Genomic DNA, 22,101 nt, shown 5'->3' with positions numbered 1-22,101 from the left:
CTGCATGGGCCTTCGTCCTCATCCGGGCCCTCAGCAAGGCAGAACGGGCGGCACGCCACACCCGACGGCACTTCCGTAGGTGGGCCTGGACCGAGGGCACACCGACCTCTCCCTCAACCACCGGAAACAAAGGAGGTTGGTACTCCAGACATACCTCGAAAGGGGAGAGGCCGGTGGCTGACGACACCTGGCTGTTATGGGCATACTCGATCCAGGCCAGATGGGTACTCCAGGCCACCAGGTGCGCGGCTGTCACGCAACGCAGGGCCTGCTCCATCTCCTGATTGGCGCGTTCTGCTTGCCCGTTGGTCTGGGGATGATACCCGGATGAGAGACTCACCGTGGCCCCCAGTTCCCGGCAGAAGCTCCTCCAGACGTGCGAGGAGAACTGGGGACTGCGATCGGAGACGATGTCTGTTGGGATCCCATGCAGCCGGACGACGTGGTGAACCAGGAGGTCCGCTGTCTCCTGGGCCGTCGGGAGCTTCGGGAGGGCCACGAAGTGGGCCGCCTTGGAGAATCGGTCCACTATCGTGAGAATGGTGGTGTTGCCCTGGGACGGCGGGAGGCCCGTGACAAAATCCAGGCCGATGTGGGACCAGGGGCGATGGGGCACGGGCAGCGGCTGGAGCAGTCCCGAAGCCCTGCGATGGTCAGCCTTGCCCCTGGCACAGGTGGTGCAGGCCTGGATATAATCCCGGACGTCGGCCTCTAGGGACGCCCACCAGAAGCGCTGCCGGACAACTGCCACAGTTCTTCGCACCCCTGGATGACAGGAGAGCTTAGAGCCGTGACAGACGTCCAGGACTGCAGCCCTAGCTTCTGGTGGGATGTAGAGTCTGTTCTTCGGCCCAGTTCCGGGGTCCGGGCTTCGTGCCAGGGCCTCCCGGACGGTTCTCTCTATGTCCCAGGTGAGGGCGGCCACGATAGTGGACTCCGGGATGATGGGTTCTGGTGGATCCGACAACTCCGTTTTGACTTCATCTTCATGTACCCGGGACAAGGCATCCGATCTCTGGTTTTTGGTCCCGGGACGGTAGGTGATCCGGAAGTCAAAACGGCCGAAGAACAGTGACCAGCGGGCTTGCCTGGGGTTCAGCCGCTTGGCGGTCCTGATATACTCCAGGTTCCGGTGGTCAGTGAAAACCGTGAATGGCACGGACGTTCCCTCCAACAGATGTCTCCACTCTTCAAGAGCCTCTTTCACCGCAAGGAGTTCTCGATTGCCGACGTCATAATTCCGTTCGGCCGGGGTCAACCTGCGGGAAAAATAGGCACAAGGGTGAAGGACCTTATCGGTCTTCCCGCTCTGGGAAAGCACAGCTCCTATCCCTGAGTCCGAGGCGTCCACTTCAACCACTAACTGGCGACTAGGATCGGGCTGCACCAGAACGGGTGCAGATGAGAAGCGCCGTTTCAACTCCTTGAACGCAGTTGGGGGGGATGATAAACCCCAGGAAGGACAAAGATGTGCGGTGGAACTCACACTTCTCGCCTTTCACAAACAGCCGGTTCTCCAACAACTGCTGCAGGACCTGACGTACATGCCGGACATGAGTCTCAGGATCCGGAGAAAAGATGAGTACATCGTCTAGATATGCGAAGACGAATCGGTGCAGGAAATCCCGCAAGACATCATTAACCAAAGCTTGGAACGTCGCGGGGGCGTTTGTGAGGCCGAACGCCATGACCAGGTACTCAAAGTGACCTAAGGGGGTGTTAAATGCCGTCTTCCACTCGTCTCCCTTCCGGATCCGAACCAGGTGATACGCATTTCTAAGATCTAGCTTAGTGAATATTCGGGCTCCATGCAGGGGCGTGAACACTGAATCCAACAGGGGCAACGGGTATCGATTACGAACCGTGATTTCGTTCAGTCCCCTATAATCAATGCATGGACGAAGTCCGCCGTCTTTTTTACCCACAAAAAAGAAACCTGCACCCATCGGGGAGGTGGAATTCCGGATCAACCCGGCGGCTAAAGAGTCCCGGATGTAGGTCTCCATTGATTCGCGCTCAGGTCGTGAGAGGTTGTACAGCCTGCTGGACGGGAACTCACCGCCTGGAACCAAATCAATGGCACAATCGTACGGACGGTGGGGGGGAAGGGTGAGCGCCAGATCATTACTGAACACATCTACAAGGTCGTGGTACTCCACCGGCACCGTCCCTAGATTGGGCGGGACTCTGACCTCCTCCTTAGCCTGGGAACCGGGAGGAACCGAGGAACCTAAACATAGCCGATGGCAGGTCTTGCTCCACTGAACCACTACCCCAGACGGCCAATCGATCCGGGGATTGTGTTTTAACATCCAGGGGAAGCCTAAAATCACACGGGAGGTTGCAGGAGTCACAAAAAACTCGATCTCCTCCCGGTGATTTCCTGACACCACCAGAGTTACAGGTGGTGTCTTATGCGTGATTGGAGGGAGTAGGGAGCCATCTAGTGCTCGCACCTGCACAGGCGAGGTAAGCGCCACCAAAGGGAGCCCTATCTCCCTGGCTTATCTGCTGTCTAACAGATTCCCTTCAGAGCCCGTGTCCACCAGTGCTGGGGCCTTCAGGGTTGAATCCTCATAAAGGATTGTAACTGGGAGTTGTGTGGCAATGTGGGTGTGTCCCACGTGAATGTCTCGGCCCACCCCTAGCCCAGTTTCTAGGGGCGGGCGTTGGTGTTTAACCGCTCACTTGATGCTCTATCGAGCCACAAACAAAACACGCTCCGCGGGCCAGCCTCCTCTGTGTATCTGGTGCCCTAAATGTGGCCCTGCTCGTGTCCATAGCTTCGTCAGCAGGGGGAGCTGTAACCATACGGAGCGCAGGGGCCGTGGAGCGTGGGGAGGGCGGAACGCGGTCGGAACCGGAAGGGAGAGGGACGGCGCGTGCCCGGCCACGCCCTTCGTCTCGTTCCCGACGGCGTTCTTCTAACCGATTGTCTAATCGTATGACGAGATCAATAAGCCCATCTAAATCCCGCGGTTCGTCCTTAGCCACCAGGTGCTCCTTTAGAACCAATGACAGTCCGTTTACAAAGGCGGCGCGGAGGGCAGTGCTATTCCAGCCGGACCTCGCAGCCGCGATGCGGAAGTCGACTGCATAGGCAGCTGCGCTCCGGCGCCCCTGTCTCATTGACAACAGCACGGCTGAAGCGGTCTCTCCTCTATTTGGGTGATCGAACACTGTTCTGAACTCCCTCACAAACCCATCATATGTCTGAAGAAGCCGTGAATTCTGCTCCCAGAGCGCTGTAGCCCAAGCGCGTGCCTCACCGCGAAGCAGGTTTATTACATAAGCTATCTTGCTAGCATCAGTCGCGTACATGACAGGACGTTGTGCGAAGACGAGCGAACACTGCATAAGGAAGTCTGCGCACGTCTCCACACAACCTCCGTACGGCTCTGGAGGGCTTATGTATGCTTCCGGGGAAGGTGGGAGGGGTCGTTGAATGACCTGTGGAACGTCACTGTTACGCACAGGGTCGACAGGAGGGAGAGCTGCAGCAGCGCCCTGAAGGCGCGCCTCCACCTGCGCGGCGAGAGCCTCCACCCTGCGGTTAAGGAGGACGTTCTGCTCGGTTATTAAATCCAACCGAGCCGTGAAAGCAGTGAGGATCCGCTGCAACTCACCGATCATTCCTCCTGCGGACGCCTGTGCGCCCTGTTCTTCCATTGGCCGTTCAACAGCCGGTTGACGCCCCTCGGGATCCATGACGTTGGCCGAGATATCCTGTTGGGAAAGTGTAAGTACACGGACCCACAACAGGGGGCGCAAATGAACGGACAATGGAATAGGTCAAATAACAACACTTTACTGTTGTGACTGCGCACAACAAATACAACAGATTACAATAATGAACAAAAGTCAATTCACAAAGGTGTCGTGTGGGCAGGCTCGAAGATAGGAGACGCCTCTCCAAAGTAGAACCGGAACCACACGGTTTCCTCCGCCACCAGACCCCGGGAATACTGGAGCCGCCAAGTCCCGAACTCCCAGGTGGCCACTGCCTCCGCGTGTCGGACCTGGTACTGCTGGCGAGGAACAAAGAACAATTAAATGAGGTCGCGTTTGCACCCAGGAATCCGAACGGTAGGAAAGCTACCTCCACCTCTCGTTGGAAAAGTACTCTATAAAACAATGCACAAAATCCAAAAGGATACAATCCGTCAGCTGAGATACGTTACCTTCTAGGTAGAAACGATATCTCGGCAAAGAGGTGGAGACGTCGTCCTGCTGATATACTCCCGCCGATCAGATGATTGTTGCAGGTGATGCGTGACAGCTGTCACCCTGGCTGCTCCTGTGAGGCGGCTGCGCCCTCTGGTGCCTGGAGCCCGCACTCCAGACAGGGCGCCCTCTGGTGGTGGGCCAGCAGTACCTCCTCTTCTGGCGGCCCACACAACAGCTCCATCCAGAGATGGGAGTTGTATTTGTGTTGGCGACCCTCCTGTCCTGTGCACCAACAGCAATTCTTGTATATTCGTCCATGAATTGTTCTGTGAATTGTTCTATAATTTATGTTTGTAGCATGGCCCAAGCAGAGGGTCACCCCTTTGAGTCTGGTCTGCTTGAGGTTTCCTCCTCAGGGGGAGTTTTTCCTTACCACTGTTGCTCTGGGGGTTGGTAAGGTTAGACCTTACCTGTGTGAAGCACCTTGAGGCAACTCTGTTGTGATTTGGAAATATAAAGGAAACTGAAATTGAATTGAAGCAGAAACTAAATCCTGACCTGAGAGTCTCCAGGTGACAGTGTGGACTCTCCAGTCCAGCAGACAGCAGCTTCACTCCTGAATCCTGCAGCCGGTTCTGACTCAGGTCCAGTTCTGTCAGACTGGAGGACTGAGAGCTGAGAACTGAAGACAGAACTTCACAGCTTCTCTCTGACAGATTACAGCCAGATAACCTGCAGAGACGATTCAAAACAAGAAAGATTTTCACTTTAAAATCAGAGAAATTAAGTCTCTGTTCAAATTAGTGATGGAACAGATCAAAGTTTCCATCACAGCGTGAAATACAGATTTATTGTCCCTGTAAGTTGTTTTTGAAGGAATAACAGCAGAGTTTCAGTGAAATCAAAGTTTGAGCAGAAAAGGCTGAAGCTCCAAACGTGACAAAAACAATGAACCATTAGGAAGATGAGGATGGAATGTGAGCGCTGACCTCACTGAGATGGTTCAGATCAGTGAGTGTGAGCCGTGACATCATCAAAAAAAAAAAAAAAAAAAAACTGTTCCCGACTGTTGCTGAGGGGTGTTTATCCTGAAAGAGCAACAGAAATAAAGTTATTATTCTGATTTTTACCTTCTAACCAGATGATGGAGACATCCTCATGTTGAAAAATCAAATCAAATCAATTTTATTTATATAGCGCCAAATCACAACAAACAGTTGCCCCAAGGCGCTTTATATTGTAAGGCAAAAGCCATACAATAATTACAGAAAAACCCCAATGGTCAAAACGACCCCCTGTGACCAAGCACTTGGCAAAAGTGGGAAGGAAAAACTCCCTTTTAACAGGAAGAAACCTCCAGCAGAACCAGGCTCAGGGAGGGGCAGTCTTCTGCTGGGACTGGTTGGGGCTGAGGGGAGAGAATCAGGAAAAAGACATGCTGTGGAAGACAGCAGAGATCAATCACCAATGATTAAATGCAGAGTGGTGCATACAGAGCAAAAAGAGAAAGAAACACTCAGTGCATCATGGGAACCTCCCAGCAGTCTACGTCTATAGCAGCATAACTAAGGGATGGTTCAGGGTCACCTGATCCAGCCCTTACTATAAGCTTTAGCAAAAAGGAAAGTTTTAAGCCTAATCTTAAAAGTAGAGAGGGTGTCTGTCTCCCTGATCCGAATTGGGAGCTGGTTCCACAGGAGAGGAGCCTGAAAGCTGAAGGCTCTGCCTCCCATTCTACTCTTAAAAACCCTAGGAACTACAAGTAAGCCTGCAGTCTGAGAGTGAAGCGCTCTGTTGGGGTGATATGGTACTATGAGGTCCCTAAGATAAGATGGGACCTGATTATTCAAAACCTTATAAGTAAGAAGAAGAATTTTAAATTCTATTCTAGAATTAACAGGAAGCCAATGAAGAGAGGCCAATATGGGTGAGATATGCTCTCTCCTTCTAGTCCCTGTCAGTACTCTAGCTGCAGCATTTTGAATTAACTGAAGGCTTTTTAGGGAACTTTTAGGACAACCTGATAATAATGAATTACAATAGTCCAGCCTAGAGGAAATAAATACATGAATTAGTTTTTCAGCATCACTCTGAGACAAGACCTTTCTAATTTTAGAGATATTGCGCAAATGCAAAAAAGCAGTCCTACATATTTGCTTAATATGCAAATTGCCATTGAATGACATATCCTGATCAAAAATGACTCCAAGATTTCTCACAGTATTACTAGAGGTCAGGGTAATGCCATCCAGAGAAAGGATCTGGTTAGACACCATGTTTCTAAGATTTGTGGGGCCAAGTACAATAACTTCAGTTTTATCTGAGTTTAAAAGCAGGAAATTAGAGGTCATCCATGTCTTTATGTCTGTAAGACATTCCTGCAGTTTAACTAATTGGTGTGTGTCCTCTGGCTTCATGGATAGATAAAGCTGGGTATCATCTGCATAACAATGAAAATTTAAGCAATGCTGTCTAATAATACTGCCTAAGGGAAGCATGTATGAAGTGAATAAAATTGGTCCTAGCACAGAACCTTGTGGAACTCCATAATTAACCTTAGTCTGTGAAGAAGACTCCCCATTTACATGAACAAATTATAATCTATTAGATAAATATGATTCAAACCACCGCAGCGCAGTGCCTTTAATACCTATGGCATGCTCTAATCTCTGTAATAAAATTTTATGGTCAACAGTATCAAAAGCAGCACTGAGGTCTAACAGAACAAGCACAGAGATGAGTCCACTGTCTGAGGCCATAAGAAGATCATTTGTAACCTTCACTAATGCTGTTTCTGTACTATGATGAATTCTAAAACCTGACTGAAACTCTTCAAATAGACCATTCCTCTGCAGATGATCAGTTAGATGTTTTACAACTACCCTTTCAAGAATTTTTGAGAGAAAAGGAAAGTTGGAGATTGGCCTATAATTAGCTAAGATAGCTGGGTCAAGTGATGGCTTTTTAAGTAATGGTTTAATTACTGCCACCTTAAAAGCCTGTGGTATATGGCCAACTAATAAAGATAGATTGATCATATTTAAGATCAAAGCATTAATTAATGGTAGGGCTTCCTTGAGCAGCCTGGTAGGAATGGGGTCTAATAAACATGTTGATGGTTTGGAGGAAGTAACTAATGAAAATAACTCATTTGAAGTTTGAAACTCTGGTCTGTTTTTTATGATGTTGTCAAAGGCAGGTTTGATTTTCATCTGACCATACAATTGCCGATCAGGAGGTGGTCGTGAGATGTTAAATGCAGCTCGTTACTCCATGTATACTAAAAGATGCAGGACGCGCGATTAACCTGAAACTTGGTGCGATCCAAAAAATTCTGACACAAATAAAAAATCATCTGAAAAAGGGTCAAAACTCGCACTGGCACCAGTAGATCATGGCAGTGTTCTGTTTATTTTGACACCGGTTATATCAGATGGATATCTAATTACAACTTGGCTTTTACAAATAAAAAATGGCATATTTTACAAAAGCACATTTATCTGTAAACACCAACACACGACACACCTCACATTAACATGTTGGTTTACATAGAATTAATCAAGCAATCAGTGTTACCGGTGGCACATTTTATCCAGAATGCCATCTGTGTGTGTTTGTTAAAAAACTTCAGAATTAGTGCCTTATTCAACGTTAAAAGATATATGTTATATCTTAACTTTGCACAAATGAAAGAATTGACATTAATGGAGTTATGGAGTTAATGGAGCGTGACGGCAGTGCTGTGGTTGGGTTGAGCTGAGGTTTTTGGCTTCTCTAAGGTGTGTCAGTGCTGGAAGCCATGAGGTAAACTGGGACAGAACACTGAAAGACAGAAGTGCTGACTCATTATTGTAGTCTGTTGTCTCTTTTGATGCTTCCAAATGTGATCGGTGTTAAAACTCAAAATCATCTTGTTAGTAATTGCTACTATACCGGAGACAAGACTGGAATTTATTGGTTATCTGTAACTTCCGATACATTTTGGGTGGTTTATTGTTTTATCTTTATCAAAGATAACTTCCCCATGTTCTCCTCGATGCTTCGCACGTCACGACCGATTCGCTTTGGAAGCGAGACAAAGGAACACCTCCGTTTCGGCGTGTCAGAGGACAAGTTTGGACATGTCCAGCTCTCCACAATTTCACTGATACTTACTGGACTGGTAAGCATTGAAAGCCGAGATAGACATGCAGCAGGTTGGGAAATCTCTGCATGCAGTAAACGGAAACATGATTTTCTCAAAGTTTCTTTCTGTCCATACCAGATGGTCATGAAAGCAGCAAACCAGCTGTGGACTATGACCACCACCGGGTCCAAAAATCCAACGAGGTTCAAGACCCCGAAGTCTAAACTTGTGACTTTTCCACACTGAGGCTGGAAATTTTCCTCACAGCTTCCAGATGTAAATTCTGTCCTGTGTCTGTGGAAACTGATAATATTCTGTCCAACTTGAAGCTTTTCTCAAAATGTCAAAAAGTCAGTTCATTTGTCTTCCACCCATTTAAGCAATTTAAGTTATAAAGTACTACAACCTACTAAAGTACAACCACTGACCAGATTTTGCACCCAGCATCTTCCTTGCTGTCTTGCTCACCACAACTTCAATACTTTAACAGTTGTTCAAAATCGCTTCACCTCCATCCACTGTCTCACCTCTTCCCTTCTTTCTCCTTCATCTCACAACCTGCCTGTGGGGCATATGCACTGATGATATTCATCATCACCCCTTCAATTTCCAACTTCACACTCATCACCCTGTCAGACACTTGCTTAACCTCCAACACACTCTTAATATACTATTCTTTTAAAATGACTCCAACACCATTCCTCCCCCATCTACACCATGATACAACAACTAGAACCCACCTCAGATACTCTGGCCTTACTTCCCTTCCACTTGGTTTCTTCTCCCCCTTTCTCCTCTCCATCATATCAGCCATTTCTCTCCATTTTCCAGCCATAATGCCAACATTCAAAGTGCTGACTCTCACTTTCTTCCTCTCCTGTTACCTCTGGACATGGTCTCCTCCCCTTCTTGGTATCAGCCCAGCAGTAGCCCAATTTTTGTCAGCACCCTGTAGGGCAGAACCAGTGGCAGTTCTTTTTAACATGGGCCTCGATCGATCCAGTATGGAAATTTGATTTGAGACCTGCATGATTTTTGTGGCTTTGTTTTGTTTTGTTTTGTTTTACACTGGATGCCGTTTTTGATGCAACCCTCCTCATTTTTCTGAGCTTGGCACTGGCACCCAGAATGGTCTGAGTGCCACGTGGCCCAGGATTATTATTATTTTTTTTTTACTCATATCTGTCATGTCAGTTGGGACCAATGCAGTCCAATTATTTATAGACCCAGAACAGGAACATTTCAGCACTCTTCGACTCACATGAGGACATATTTACTGCAGCTACAAGAAAATGCAGATTGTGTGTTCCAGCATAGATTGTGGTCAGAGACAATCTGAGTCTGATGGCAGATACTGCTGCCAAAAAGCACATATTGTGCAGAATACACTGACATGGCAATGACACAACACACACGTCAATTTATGCTTAAAGCTTTATCACATACTGTCATCCAACAAAGGCAAAGGAGTAAAAAAAAGAAGAAAAAATTCAATTTAAGATGTGACTTTATGAACATTTTCAAAATTATGAGTTGGCGTATGAATACGAGGTCTGTTAGAAAAGTATCTGACCTTTTTATTTTTTTCAAAAACCTGATGGATTTGAATCACGTGTGCTTGCATGAGCCAACCTTGAACCTTCGTGCGCATGCGTGAATTTTTTCACGCCTGTCGAATGCGTCATTTGCTTGTAAGCAGCCTTTGTGTGAGGATGGGTGGAGTCTCTCGTCGTTTTTTCTTTGCAAGGAAATGGCGGAACAACTGGAGCAACGCGACTGCATCAAATTTTGCCAGAAACTGGGCGACAGCCAGGTGAAAACCATTCGGATTATTCAGACAGCTTTCAATGATGATCCTTTGGGCATCACACAGATTAAGGAGCGGTACAACCGGATTAAAGACGTCCGCACAACAGTGGAGAGCGAGCCGCGCTCTGGGCGGCCATCAACATGCTGAAATGACCAGATCATTTCCAAAGTGAACGCTGTGGTGATGTGGGACCGTCGTGTGACTATCCGAAAACTGCGGAAGAGGTGGACATCAGCACTTTTTCAGCACATTCCACTGTGACAGAAGATTTTGCAATGAAAAGAGTTGCAGCAAAATTCATCGGCACGAAGCTGATGGCGCAGCAAAAGCGCCTTCGCGTTGAAGTCTCACAGGACATGTTGTGACATGCCCAGCTCGTCCACAATTTCTCGGATAGTCACACGACTGAAAAGCCACCGAAAGCTATCTGAATCTTCCGAATGGTGGACGAGCTGGGCATGTCACAACATGTCCTGTGAGGCTTCAACGCGGAGTTGCTTTTGCTCCGCCATCAGCTTCGTGCCGAAGCCATCGGCATGAATCTCGCTGCAACGGTTTTCATGGCCAAATCTTCTGTCACAGTGGAATGTGCCGAAAAAGTGCTGATGTCCACCTCTTCCGCAATTTCTCGGATAGTCACACGACGGTCCCACATCACCACAGCTTTCACTTTGGAATGATCTGGTCATTTCTGCATGTTGATGGCCGCCCGGAGCGTGGCTCGCTCTCCACCGTTGTGCAGCCATCTTTAAACCGGTGTTCTGTCGAGATGAGGTGCACGCACCTCATCTTGACAGATAAGTCTGTCGAGCGGAGGTGCGCCGTCAAGATGAGGTGCCTCGCGTAACTGCACATGCATGCACTGAAAAATTACTTGATGAAGTTCACTTATTTTGATGGGCACGTAAATGTATAAAAATCCCAGAAGAAGACCGCAAAGCATGTCCATAACTAATGTAAGCGCTAATCAATGTAGCAGGCGATGCTACAAGTTTACAAAGCCACATGCTGAGTAAAATAAAGCCTTTTAAGAGAAAGGGTCTGTGCTTATGGTCTGAAACGGGCTTGTGCATTTAAAGTGAAGCAGTGTGTTTCTATATATTTTTTTTTAAAAACGTTGTTTGCTCCACTGGCTGTTCACCTCCGCAGATGAAGCGCACTTCTCCGTGGTGGATAGAGGAAAAAAAAAAAAATGCGCATGTGCAGTTGCACATCGAGCGAGTTGCATCATCTCCACATGTGCAATTGTGCGACGCACCTCATCTCGACGTTCACCTCATCTCGATGGGACAGCGGTTGTACCGCTCCTTAATCTGTGTGATGCCCATAGGATCGTCACCGAAAGCCATCTGAATAATCCGAATGGTTTCCACCTGGCTGTCGCCCAGTTTCTGGCAAAATTTGATGCAGTCGCGCTGCTCCAGTCGTTCCGCCATTTCCTTGCAAAGAAAAAACGACGAGAGACTCCACAAATCCTCACACAAAGGCTGCTTACAAGCAAATGACGCAATCGACAGGCGTGAAAAAATTCACGCATGCGCACGAAGGTTCAAGGTTGGCTCATGCAAGCACACGTGATTCAAATCCATCAGGTTTTTGAAAAAAATAAAAAGGTCGGAAACTTTTCTAACAGACCTCGTATATTGATATTAACAGTATTACTGATCCTACACATGCACTTATATAAATATTGATAATTATCTGACATGCACAGATTTTTAATATTAATATTACTTATCAACAATATGTGCATTTATTATTATTAATAATAATAATAATATGACAAATGTGCACTTTTATAATAATCATCCAATAAGATGCTTGCATGGGGGGTGGTGGCCAAGTGGTTAAATATGCATATTTTCAGTGCGGAAGGTTCTTGGTTCAAAACCCACCCCTGCACAGTAAAATCACCAGTTTTACACTGGTGATTTTACTGTGCCCGTTCTCATTGTAATATAGAGTTGCATCAGAAAGGGTATCCAGTGTAAAACTTGTGGCAGCTCTACTTTGTGTCTGGTCAAAGTTCTTTTGGCCTCAGATTTGTACAGAGGCCCCCGAGGCTCAGATGGAAATAAATTAAACAGCGGTGGAGTTACTGAGTCCTGAGATTCATCATCCAGTCACAGTTTTGTAAACCGTGTGCACGGATTCCTGTGTACATTTATTGCACACTCAGGTTCATGGTCCAGTGTGTGTGTGTGTGTGTGTGTGTGTGTGTGTGTGTGTGTGTGTGTGTGTGTGTGTGTGTGTGTGTGTGTGTGTGTGTGTGTGTGTGTGTGTGTGTGTGTGTGTGTGCGTGCGTGTATATGACATAACAATGAGTATGAATAATCCTGAAAACAGACAGACTTTCAGAGCTCACTTCTTTCCAGCAGACAGTCGTTTTCCTTTGAAATCAGTGAACCATCCCTTTGACCAGTCACTCTTCAGGGAGACCGAACTGGGTTCAGGTTCAGATCCAGCAGAGGGCGCTGTGTCCTGCTGTGATCTGGAACACACGGAGCTCTGAGCAGTGGTGGAAAGAAGACTGAAAATATGTACTTAGATGCTGAAATAGTACTCATTAACAAGTAAAGGTTCAAGTGCTAGAAAAGTACTTGAGTGCAAAGCATTCTTCTAAAAAAACGACCATATTTTCCTGTTGTATAAGTCGCACCATTCTGTCTGTATTCTCAGATCTAATTTGGAATTTTTGTGCATTTTTTGGTAGTTATATTGACATTTATTGTTTATTTTATTTAGTGCTTTGATTCCTGTGAAAGTCTGAATATAAAGATAAGTTACATGACCTCCCAAACTAAAAAAAAAATAAAATAAAATTCTGCCTTATTGATGAAATATATAAACGGAGTCCATTCTGTGTTCTGGGTTTGAGCAGACAATCCGGGAGGAGACCACAAGATGCTGAAGGGATGCATAGTGCACACCAAGACCTCACAAGGTCACCGTGAAGTATGGAGCATGGACCTAATGAATACAGAACAGTCTCCAAGGCTGGAGAACACACTGATGATGCACAGACGAGTCGACGCCGTGACAGCAGACCCTAAATGATCAGGGCTGTGTGCCATGATGATTGAATTTATAAAGTGATTACTGTTATGATGACAACCTGCAGCATTAACTAACTAACAAGCTGTCACCACGATAGAAAAAACTGACTAAATATTAAATTAATCCTTTTTCCACATCTCTGTACAGTGCACATTTTTTGTAACCACATAGTCATGTATCATATTCTGACAAGCTTTTGGTAGGAAACAATGAAAATCTTTTTTTTTTCTTTTTTTTTTTTTGTATTTGATTAAAAAGGTTCACCCATGACTAACTTTTTTTTTACACTCTATAGCATTTGGGTGGATTTCCAAATACTAGTTGAATAATAAACAAAAAAGGGAAAAAGCATGAAGACTCAGCAATACAATCTAATCACCACTGCAGCCTTAACAAATGTAAAGAATTTATTGAAAGCCAAGTGCTGTGCAATCTTTCACATAGTCACACAGGTTTTGCATAAGAGCAGAAACATGGGTTCAAGGGTCAACCTTTTTAAAGATAGCTCAAAAGTGAGTTCACTTTGGAAATTGTTTTTGAGGGGAAAAAATGAAAAAGTTGTATCCTTAGTGAATGAATGAATGAATGAATGAATGGTTTAAATAAAACAATCAACAGTCAGCAATGTAACGCAGTGAAACATATACTCAACAAAAATATAAACGCAACACTTTTGGTTTTGCTCCCATTTTGTATGAGATGAACTCAAAGATCTAAAACTTTTTCCACATACACAATATCACCATTTCCCTCAAATATTGTTCACAAACCAGTCTAAATCTGTGATAGTGAGCACTTCTCCTTTGCTGAGATAATCCATCCCACCTCACAGGTGTGCCATATCAAGATGCTGATTAGACACCATGATTAGTGCACAGGTGTGCCTTAGACTGCCCACAATAAAAGGCCACTCTGAAAGGTGCAGTTTTATCACACAGCACAATGCCACAGATGTCACAAGATTTGAGGGAGCGTGCAATTGGCATGCTGACAGCAGGAATGTCAACCAGAGCTGTTGCTCGTGTATTGAATGTTCATTTCTCTACCATAAGCCGTCTCCAAAGGCGTTTCAGAGAATTTGGCAGTACATCCAACCAGCCTCACAACCGCAGACCACGTGTAACCACACCAGCCCAGGACCTCCACATCCAACATGTTCACCTCCAAGATCGTCTGAGACCAGCCACTCGGACAGCTGCTGAAACAATCGGTTTGCATAACCAAAGAATTTCTGCACAAACTGTCAGAAACCGTCTCAGGGAAGCTCATCTGCATGCTCGTCGTCCTCATCGGGGTCTCAACCTGACTCCAGTTCGTCGTCGTAACCGACTTGAGTGGGCAAATGCTCACATTCGCTGGCATTTGGCACGTTGGAGAGGTGTTCTCTTCACAGATGAATCCCGGTTCACACTGTTCAGGGCAGATGGCAGACAGCGTGTGTGGCGTCGTGTGGGTGAGCGGTTTTCTGATGTCAATGTTGTGGATCGAGTGGCCCATGGTGGCGGTGGGGTTATGGTATGGGCAGGCGTCTGTTATGGACGAAGAACACAGGTGCATTTTATTGATGGCATTTTGAATGCACAGAGATACCGTGACGAGATCCTGAGGCCCATTGTTGTGCCATACATCCAAGAACATCACCTCATGTTGCAGCAGGATAATGTACGGCCCCATGTTGCAACGATCTGTACACAATTCTTGGAAGCTGAAAATGTCCCAGTTCTTGCATGGCCGGCATACTCACCGGACATGTCACCCATTGAGCATGTTTGGGATGCTCTGGACCGGCGTATACGACAGCGTGTACCAGTTCCTGCCAATATCCAGCAACTTCGCACAGCCATTGAAGAGGAGTGGACCAACATTCCACAGGCCACTAATTGACAACCTGATCAACTCTATGCGAAGGAGATGTGTTGCACTGCATGAGGCAATTGGTGGTCACACCAGATACTGACTGGTATCCCCCCCCAATAAAACAAAACTGCACCTTTCAGAGTGGCCTTTTATTGTGGGCAGTCTAAGGCACACCTGTGCACTAATCATGGTGTCTAATCAGCATCTTGATATGGCATACCTGTGAGGTGGGATGGATTATCTCAGCAAAGGAGAAGTGCTCACTATCACAGATTTAGACTGGTTTGTGAACAATATTTGAGGGAAATGGTGATATTGTGTATGTGAAAAAAGTTTTAGATCTTTGAGTTCATCTCATACAAAATGGGAGCAAAACCAAACTAAACAATGGTATCACCTTAGCAATTTTCATTCTGGAGGGAAATTTCCCAGTCATAAGTGACAGGTTACAAATATATGTTAAGGGTTTGATAATACAGTCAATAATGTTCTTAATCAAAACCATATCAAAGCTATCAATGTCAGTGGATTTTTCCCCTTAATTTTATGAACTATGTTAAAAATTTCTTTTTCATCTGTTTCTCTAATAAACATTGAATCCTGAATTTTATTAATTAGTTTACAGTTGTCCATAGAACACTTTGCCGTAGTTACAATTGAATTTGATCAATTTTTACCAACATTAACAAAATAATCATTAAAAAATCAGCAATAATTTTATTTCCTTTTACAGTTTTATCAGAGTCTATATAAAAGTAAGATGGATAATCTTTAACAACTTTTTTCTTTTTAATGATTTCGCCCAAGAGCTTCCAGGTTCCCCTAATGTTAGTTTTATGTTTCTCCAACAAATCGCAGTAATACTGCTTCTTACACAATCACATAATGTTTGTTAATTTATTTTTATATGTCTTAAGTAACTGCTTAACTGCTTAACTGCTTAACAGTAACTGCTTATACAATAAATTTTTCTTTTTACATGCATTCAGGAGTCCCTTTGTTATCCAAGGTTTATCAGTCCTTTGTGTATCTCCAGTTTTAGGCACCCACGGACAATGTTTATAATACAGATTAGATACAATAGAAATAAATGAGTCATATGATTCATCAACATCATCACAATAAATTTCACACCAATTTTGGCACAATAAATCCCTTCTGAGGTTCTCAATATTAACATTAGTTATTTTCCTAATAAAATGTACAGTTTTTGTTTGGTGCACGCTGTCCACTGATGATTGAAAGGCTACAAAAACTGGCAAATGATCACTGACATCAGAAATAAGTATTCCACCTGTTATATTCCCTACAATAGCATTTGTTAATATGTTGTCAATGAGTGTTGATGTGTTCCTAGTTATCCTGGTTGGATGTGTGATTACAGGATATAGACCCATACAAAACATAGGGTTTAGAAATTCAGTTATTTGTAATTGACCATAAGGGTTTAAAAAAAATCAATATTAAAATCTCCACAGACAAACAAAAGCTTATTATTATTAATTGTGTTGTACATGTCAGTCAGTCTATCCACAAAAGTATTGATATCTGATCCAGGAGCTCTATAAACGCAGCTTATAATTATATTTTTGGATTTTTTTACATTTAATTTCAACTGTAACACATTCCATGATATTTTCCAAGGAAAATGACATACTATGTATAATTTCACATTGGTAATTTGAACTTACATAAAGTGCTACACCACCACCTCGTTTATTCTTCCTGTTTATTGCAAAAAAAGTCATATCCCTCAAGCTGAACATCATCCTCTAGCATTCAGTTTGGATTAATCTTGTGTGCGTATGTTTTTTTTTTTCCACTGCTGTGTGTCTGACAGCATCTGCATGAAAACAACACCTGTGGAACATTTTACTCTATAAAGTAGTTTTCTCATAATTTGTTATAATCCAGAGTTTCTGTCAAAGAGCTCCATATGGCTTCAAAAGAGGACAAAATTAGTTTTAAGTCCCTGCAATGGTTTTAAAAATCTGTTAATATTTTTTATGGCTGTCAGTTGTTTTAGCAAGTCCAATGAAATGTGTTAATTATCCAAATGATGTAATTTTGTCTGCTGATTTAGCTGACACCGCATGGTTGTATGAGGTAAACACGCATACATGATAAATCCAAACTGAAGATTGTGAAAAATGAATTATTTAATCTGTAGCTCATTTTGTCCATCATCTCTCTCTCTCTCTCTTGGGGTTGTTTGATGTCTTTGTGCACGAACACTGAGGAAATATGACGTCATGCTTTTAGATCACAACAAACTCCGCTCCAATCCAGCATATATGTCATAAACCGGGAAAATCATACAAGTGTGTCATCTGTAGGACCCAAACTCCACTGGAGACAACAATGACACACAAGGGACACTGAAAGGTGTTTTCCCATCCCGTCTGCGTTCTTTACCGTCTCTTCTCAGTAAAGTTTGAAGCTGCACAAAGGACTCACACATGACCCCGTTCTGTGTAACATTGCCTTAAATAAACATTTTTGTCTGTTTTAAGAATGTTAAAAATATGTTTGAACCTGTACAAACAGGATGAATTTTTTTTTTAGTGCACGTCAATCAAACAGCTGGTGTTAAAGTCTGGGCCATGCTGACATGTTTTGGATGGTTCACTTTCTGAACCTTCTGTTCAGTTTCAGCAGAAGCTGATTTTCTGAGTTCAGAGTCAATCCAGCTTCATTTGGGCGTGAAATAGAAATTGTCAGTTCAAATGTTGTTGACATGCTGTGTTTACTGTATTTTATCAATGATAAATAGCTTCTTAACAGCTGGGACACACTGAAGCACTTTTTGTCATTTATACAGAGGAATACGTAATATATTTGAGTGTGTGACTTTTCAGTAGAGAATCTGAAATTATTTCCTTTATTTGTATTTTCAGACATTAATTTGCTTAAATTGGTCAAATATTTAATGTTAAAATAACATTATTTAATACACTGCATAAATAAAGTTCAGCATTTTCCTGAAAGAAAAAGCTTTTTCATATTTTTCTGTGGCCTGAGTCACTGTCCTGCACATATCAGCTGAGCTTCAGTGAGATTAATACTAATATGAATCAGCTGTTATGAAAATATTTTTTATTACAACAGCAATAACCAGATTAAGAGGATTCTTACTGATCAAACATCTTCATTCTCAAATGCCAAATTACCAACAAAGACATTATTCAACATTAACTGAAGAAGTGAAACATAAGGACCAACATCTTCAGAAAATCCTTCAAAGCTGCAGAGCTGTGAGAAGAAATCACAGACTGTATTTACCCTGGACAAAACCTGCGAGACGTCACCTGGAGACTTTCTACAGAGACCTGGAACAGCCTGAACGCACCCCTCTGAGTCCAAACTACCTCAGCTAACAGGAAAAACTGGCTTCAAGTGTTTATGAAATCATATTTTTGTGGATTGTGCAGCAGTGCACCGAACAATTTCATTTGGTGTGAACATTAAAAGTTATGAGCCACTTATTTTCTCAGTAATCGTAAATTATAGGAACCTAACAGATCAGGTCAAAGGTGATAACGCTGTTAGCAAACAACATTAAATGTGAACGTTTCACTCAGTGTGAAAATTGCTTTGATGATCTGTGAGAACATTTCACCACACAGCAAGCCAGACTATTATTTATTATAAAATGCTCCAAAACACAGACACAGCCTCCAGAACAGCGAGCAGCAGCACCGAGCGGACAAACGACACAGAGAGAGTTGGAACCACATGCCAATTATACAGAATCTGATGGCTTAAAATGTCAAACTACGCTCAACAAAAATATGAACGCAACACTTTTGGTTTTGCTCCCATTTTGTATGAGATGAACTCAAAGATCTAAAACTTTTTCCACATATACAATATCACCATTTCTCTCAAATATTGTTCACAAACCAGTCTGAATCTGTGATAGTGAGCACTTCTCCTTTGCTGAGATAATCCATCCCACCTCACAGGTGTGCCATATCAAGATGCTGATTAGACACCACAGGTGTGCCTTAGACTGCCCACAATAAAAGGCCACTCTGAAAGGTGCAGTTTTGTTTTATTGGGGGGGGGGATACCAGTCAGTATCTGGTGTGACCACCATTTGCCTCATGCAGTGCAACACATCTCCTTCGCATAGAGTTGATCAGGTTGTCAATTGTGGCCTGTGGAATGTTGGTCCACTCCTCTTCAATGGCTGTGCGAAGTTGCTGGATATTGGCAGGAACTGGTACACGCTGTCTTATACGCCGGTCCAGAGCATCCCAAACATGCTCAATGGGTGACATGTCCGGTGAGTATGCCGGCCATGCAAGAACTGGGACATTTTCAGCTTCCAAGAATTGTGTACAGATCCTTGCAACATGGGGCCGTACATTATCCTGCTGCAACATGAGGTGATGTTCTTGGATGTTGACACAACAATGGGCCTCAGGATCTCGTCACGGTATCTCTGTGCATTCAAAAGGCCATCAATAAAATGCACCTGTGTTCTTCGTCCATAACAGACGCCTGCCCATACCATAACCCCACCGCCACCATGGGCCACTCGATCCACAACACTGACATCAGAAAACCGCTCACCCACACGACGCCACACACGCTGTCTGCCATCTGCCCTGAACAGTGTGAACCGGGATTCATCCGTGAAGAGAACACCTCTCTAATGTGCCAAACGCCAGCGAATGTGAGCATTTGCCCACTCAAGTCGGTTACGACGACGAACTGGAGTCAGGTCGAGACCCCGATGAGGACAATGAGCATGCAGATGAGCTTCCCTGAGACGGTTTCTGACAGTTTGTGCAGAAATTCTTTGGTTATGCAAACCGATTGTTTCAGCAGCTGTCCGAGTGGCTGGTCTCAGACGATCTTGGAGGTGAACATGCTGGATGTGGAGGTCCTGGGCTGGTGTGGTTACACGTGGTCTGCGGTTGTGAGGCTGGTTGGATGTACTGCCAAATTCTCTGAAACACCTTTGGAGACGGCTTATGGTAGAGATATGAACATTCAATACACGAGCAACAGCTCTGGTTGACATTCCTGCTGTCAGCATGCCAATTGCACACTCCCTCAAATCTTGCGACATCTGTGGCATTGTGCTGTGTGATAAAACTGCACCTTTCAGAGTGGCCTTTTATTGTGGGCAGTCTAAGGCACACCTGTGCACTAATCATGGTGTCTAATCAGCATCTTGATATGGCACACCTGTGAGGTGGGATGGATTATCTCAGCAAAGGAGAAGTGCTCACTATCACAGATTTAGACTGGTTTGTGAACAATATTTGAGGGAAATGGTGATATTGTGTATGTGGAAAAAGTTTTAGATCTTTGAGTTCATCTCATACAAAATGGGAGCAAAACCAAAAGTGTTGCATTTATATTTTTGTTGAGTGTATTTACTTTGTGCAACCCGAACTGGATGTACGAGGGGTGAAGTCCAGGACATGCCGGCAGCATTAGACGTGCCTGACCGTGGTAAATGTCTCTCAAGTGCAATCAGACTGTTGCCGTTTTGATGTCGTGAGAGTATTTAGGACGCAGTCAGACTGCAGTTCTAGTCCACCTCGACTGTCGTTCAATATTGTTCCACTTCGATTGCCACCCAGAATGTTTTGCTCATGTTCAAAACATTCGTGGCGGCCGCACGACCGTGCCCGATTGTTTAGACTGCTCGGAGAATGCTGTCGTTAGCTGATCAAACTGATAGTAGAGAAGCTTGAATCTTCGACTGGACTGGGTTGCTTGACGTGAGGACGTTTCGCTTCAAATCACAGAAGCTTCCTCAGCTAAAATTCTTGCTCTGGTAGTCTGACTTCTGTCTTGACTCTTGTAGAGAGGAATAAACCAGAAGGCAACAAAAGCTGGAGTTTTATTAACCTAACCAGACCCCTCCTACCGAGAGGCCGCCTGCTATAGGCTAGTGACTAAACAATAGCTCTAATTAGCACCTATTGTGCTCTAGTTAGCACTCTCCTAATGATGGGACGGACCCTCTCCTAATGGCTCCCTTGACGACTCTGCTGATGATGTGAATGACTCATTACCATGAACAAAAGACTGAAACTGCTTTGACTTGAGTACCCCATTGTAAACAGGGGACAAAGCGTGTCTGAGACCCACTCCCCGGTTAAGGCTGGGTTTCAACTGTTTTACAAAGAATGCTTCCTTGACACCTCTCTCAAACCATTTCTTCTCTCTGGCTAAGATTTCCTTGCCCTCAAACGTGTAGTTAGTGTCTTTCAGGTGGAGATGAACTGCAGACTGAGGTCCACTGGCAACCTCTCTGCGGTGCTGGTATAGCCTCTTGTTTAAAGGTTGCTTAGTCTCACCTATGTAGTGTTCATTACAGTTTTCCAACATCTGATAAAATACACTACATTGCTCTGTTTGTAACTAGGGATTCTGTCCTTAGGGTGAACTAATTTCTGTCTCAAGGTGTTAACCGGTTTAAAGTAAACTGGGATTTTGTGCTGCCTGAAGATCCTCTGTAGTTTTTCCCCTACTCCTGCTAAATAAGGGAGAGAGACTCTTTTTCTTCTTGTCTCCGTCTCCTGTCTATCTGGTCTCTTTGTTTTCTGGGACTTCTGCACTTTGTCCAGGGACCATCGTGGGTACCCACATACTGTGAGGGCTTTCCGTAGAAGTTGTTGTTCTTTAGCCCTTCCCTCTGCAGTTGTGGGCACCTGTAGGGCTCTGTGTTGAAGAGTCCTGATCACCCTGAGCTTGTGTTCAAGGGGGTGGTTTGAGCCAAAGAGCAGATATTGGTCAGTGTGAGTGGGTTTTCTGTAAACCTCTGTCTGGAGCTGCCTGTTCTCTCCAATCATAACATCACAGTCCAAGAAGGCTAAATGGTTGTTTCTGGCATCCTCACGTGTGAACTTGATATTGGAATCCACCGAACTGATGTGTTCTGTAAAGTCCTCGACCTCCTGTTGCTTGATTTTAACCCATGTGTCATCGACATATCTGAACCAGTGACTGGGAGAGATGCCCGTGAACGACGTCAAGGCTGTCTTCTCCACTCGCTCCATGTACAGATTGGCCACAATGGGGGATACCGGAGACCCCATCGCACAACCATGGATCTGCC

At 44.7% G+C, this 22,101-nt stretch overlaps 1 protein-coding gene and 1 long non-coding RNA gene across 2 annotated transcripts in view; one reads left to right on the top strand and one right to left on the bottom strand.

Moving 5' to 3' along the window:
- Positions 1–22,101, bottom strand: part of LOC117504818 — a 3,434,143-nt gene that overhangs the window by 817,598 nt on the left and 2,594,444 nt on the right. The gene's annotated exons all lie outside the window — the stretch shown is intronic.
- The window catches only part of LOC117504886, a 370,101-nt gene that overhangs the window by 75,092 nt on the left and 272,908 nt on the right, over positions 1–22,101 (top strand). The window contains exon 4 of the long non-coding RNA XR_004558945.1: positions 4,812–4,816. This is a non-coding gene — a long non-coding RNA (uncharacterized LOC117504886). The remainder of the gene's footprint in view (positions 1–4,811; positions 4,817–22,101) is intronic.

This window comes from Thalassophryne amazonica, chromosome 23, assembly GCF_902500255.1.
Source record: "Thalassophryne amazonica chromosome 23, fThaAma1.1, whole genome shotgun sequence".
NCBI classification, from domain to species: Eukaryota; Metazoa; Chordata; class Actinopteri; order Batrachoidiformes; family Batrachoididae; genus Thalassophryne; species Thalassophryne amazonica.
Note: the sequence above shows the minus strand (reverse complement) of the source record. Positions and strands in the feature narration are given on the sequence as shown.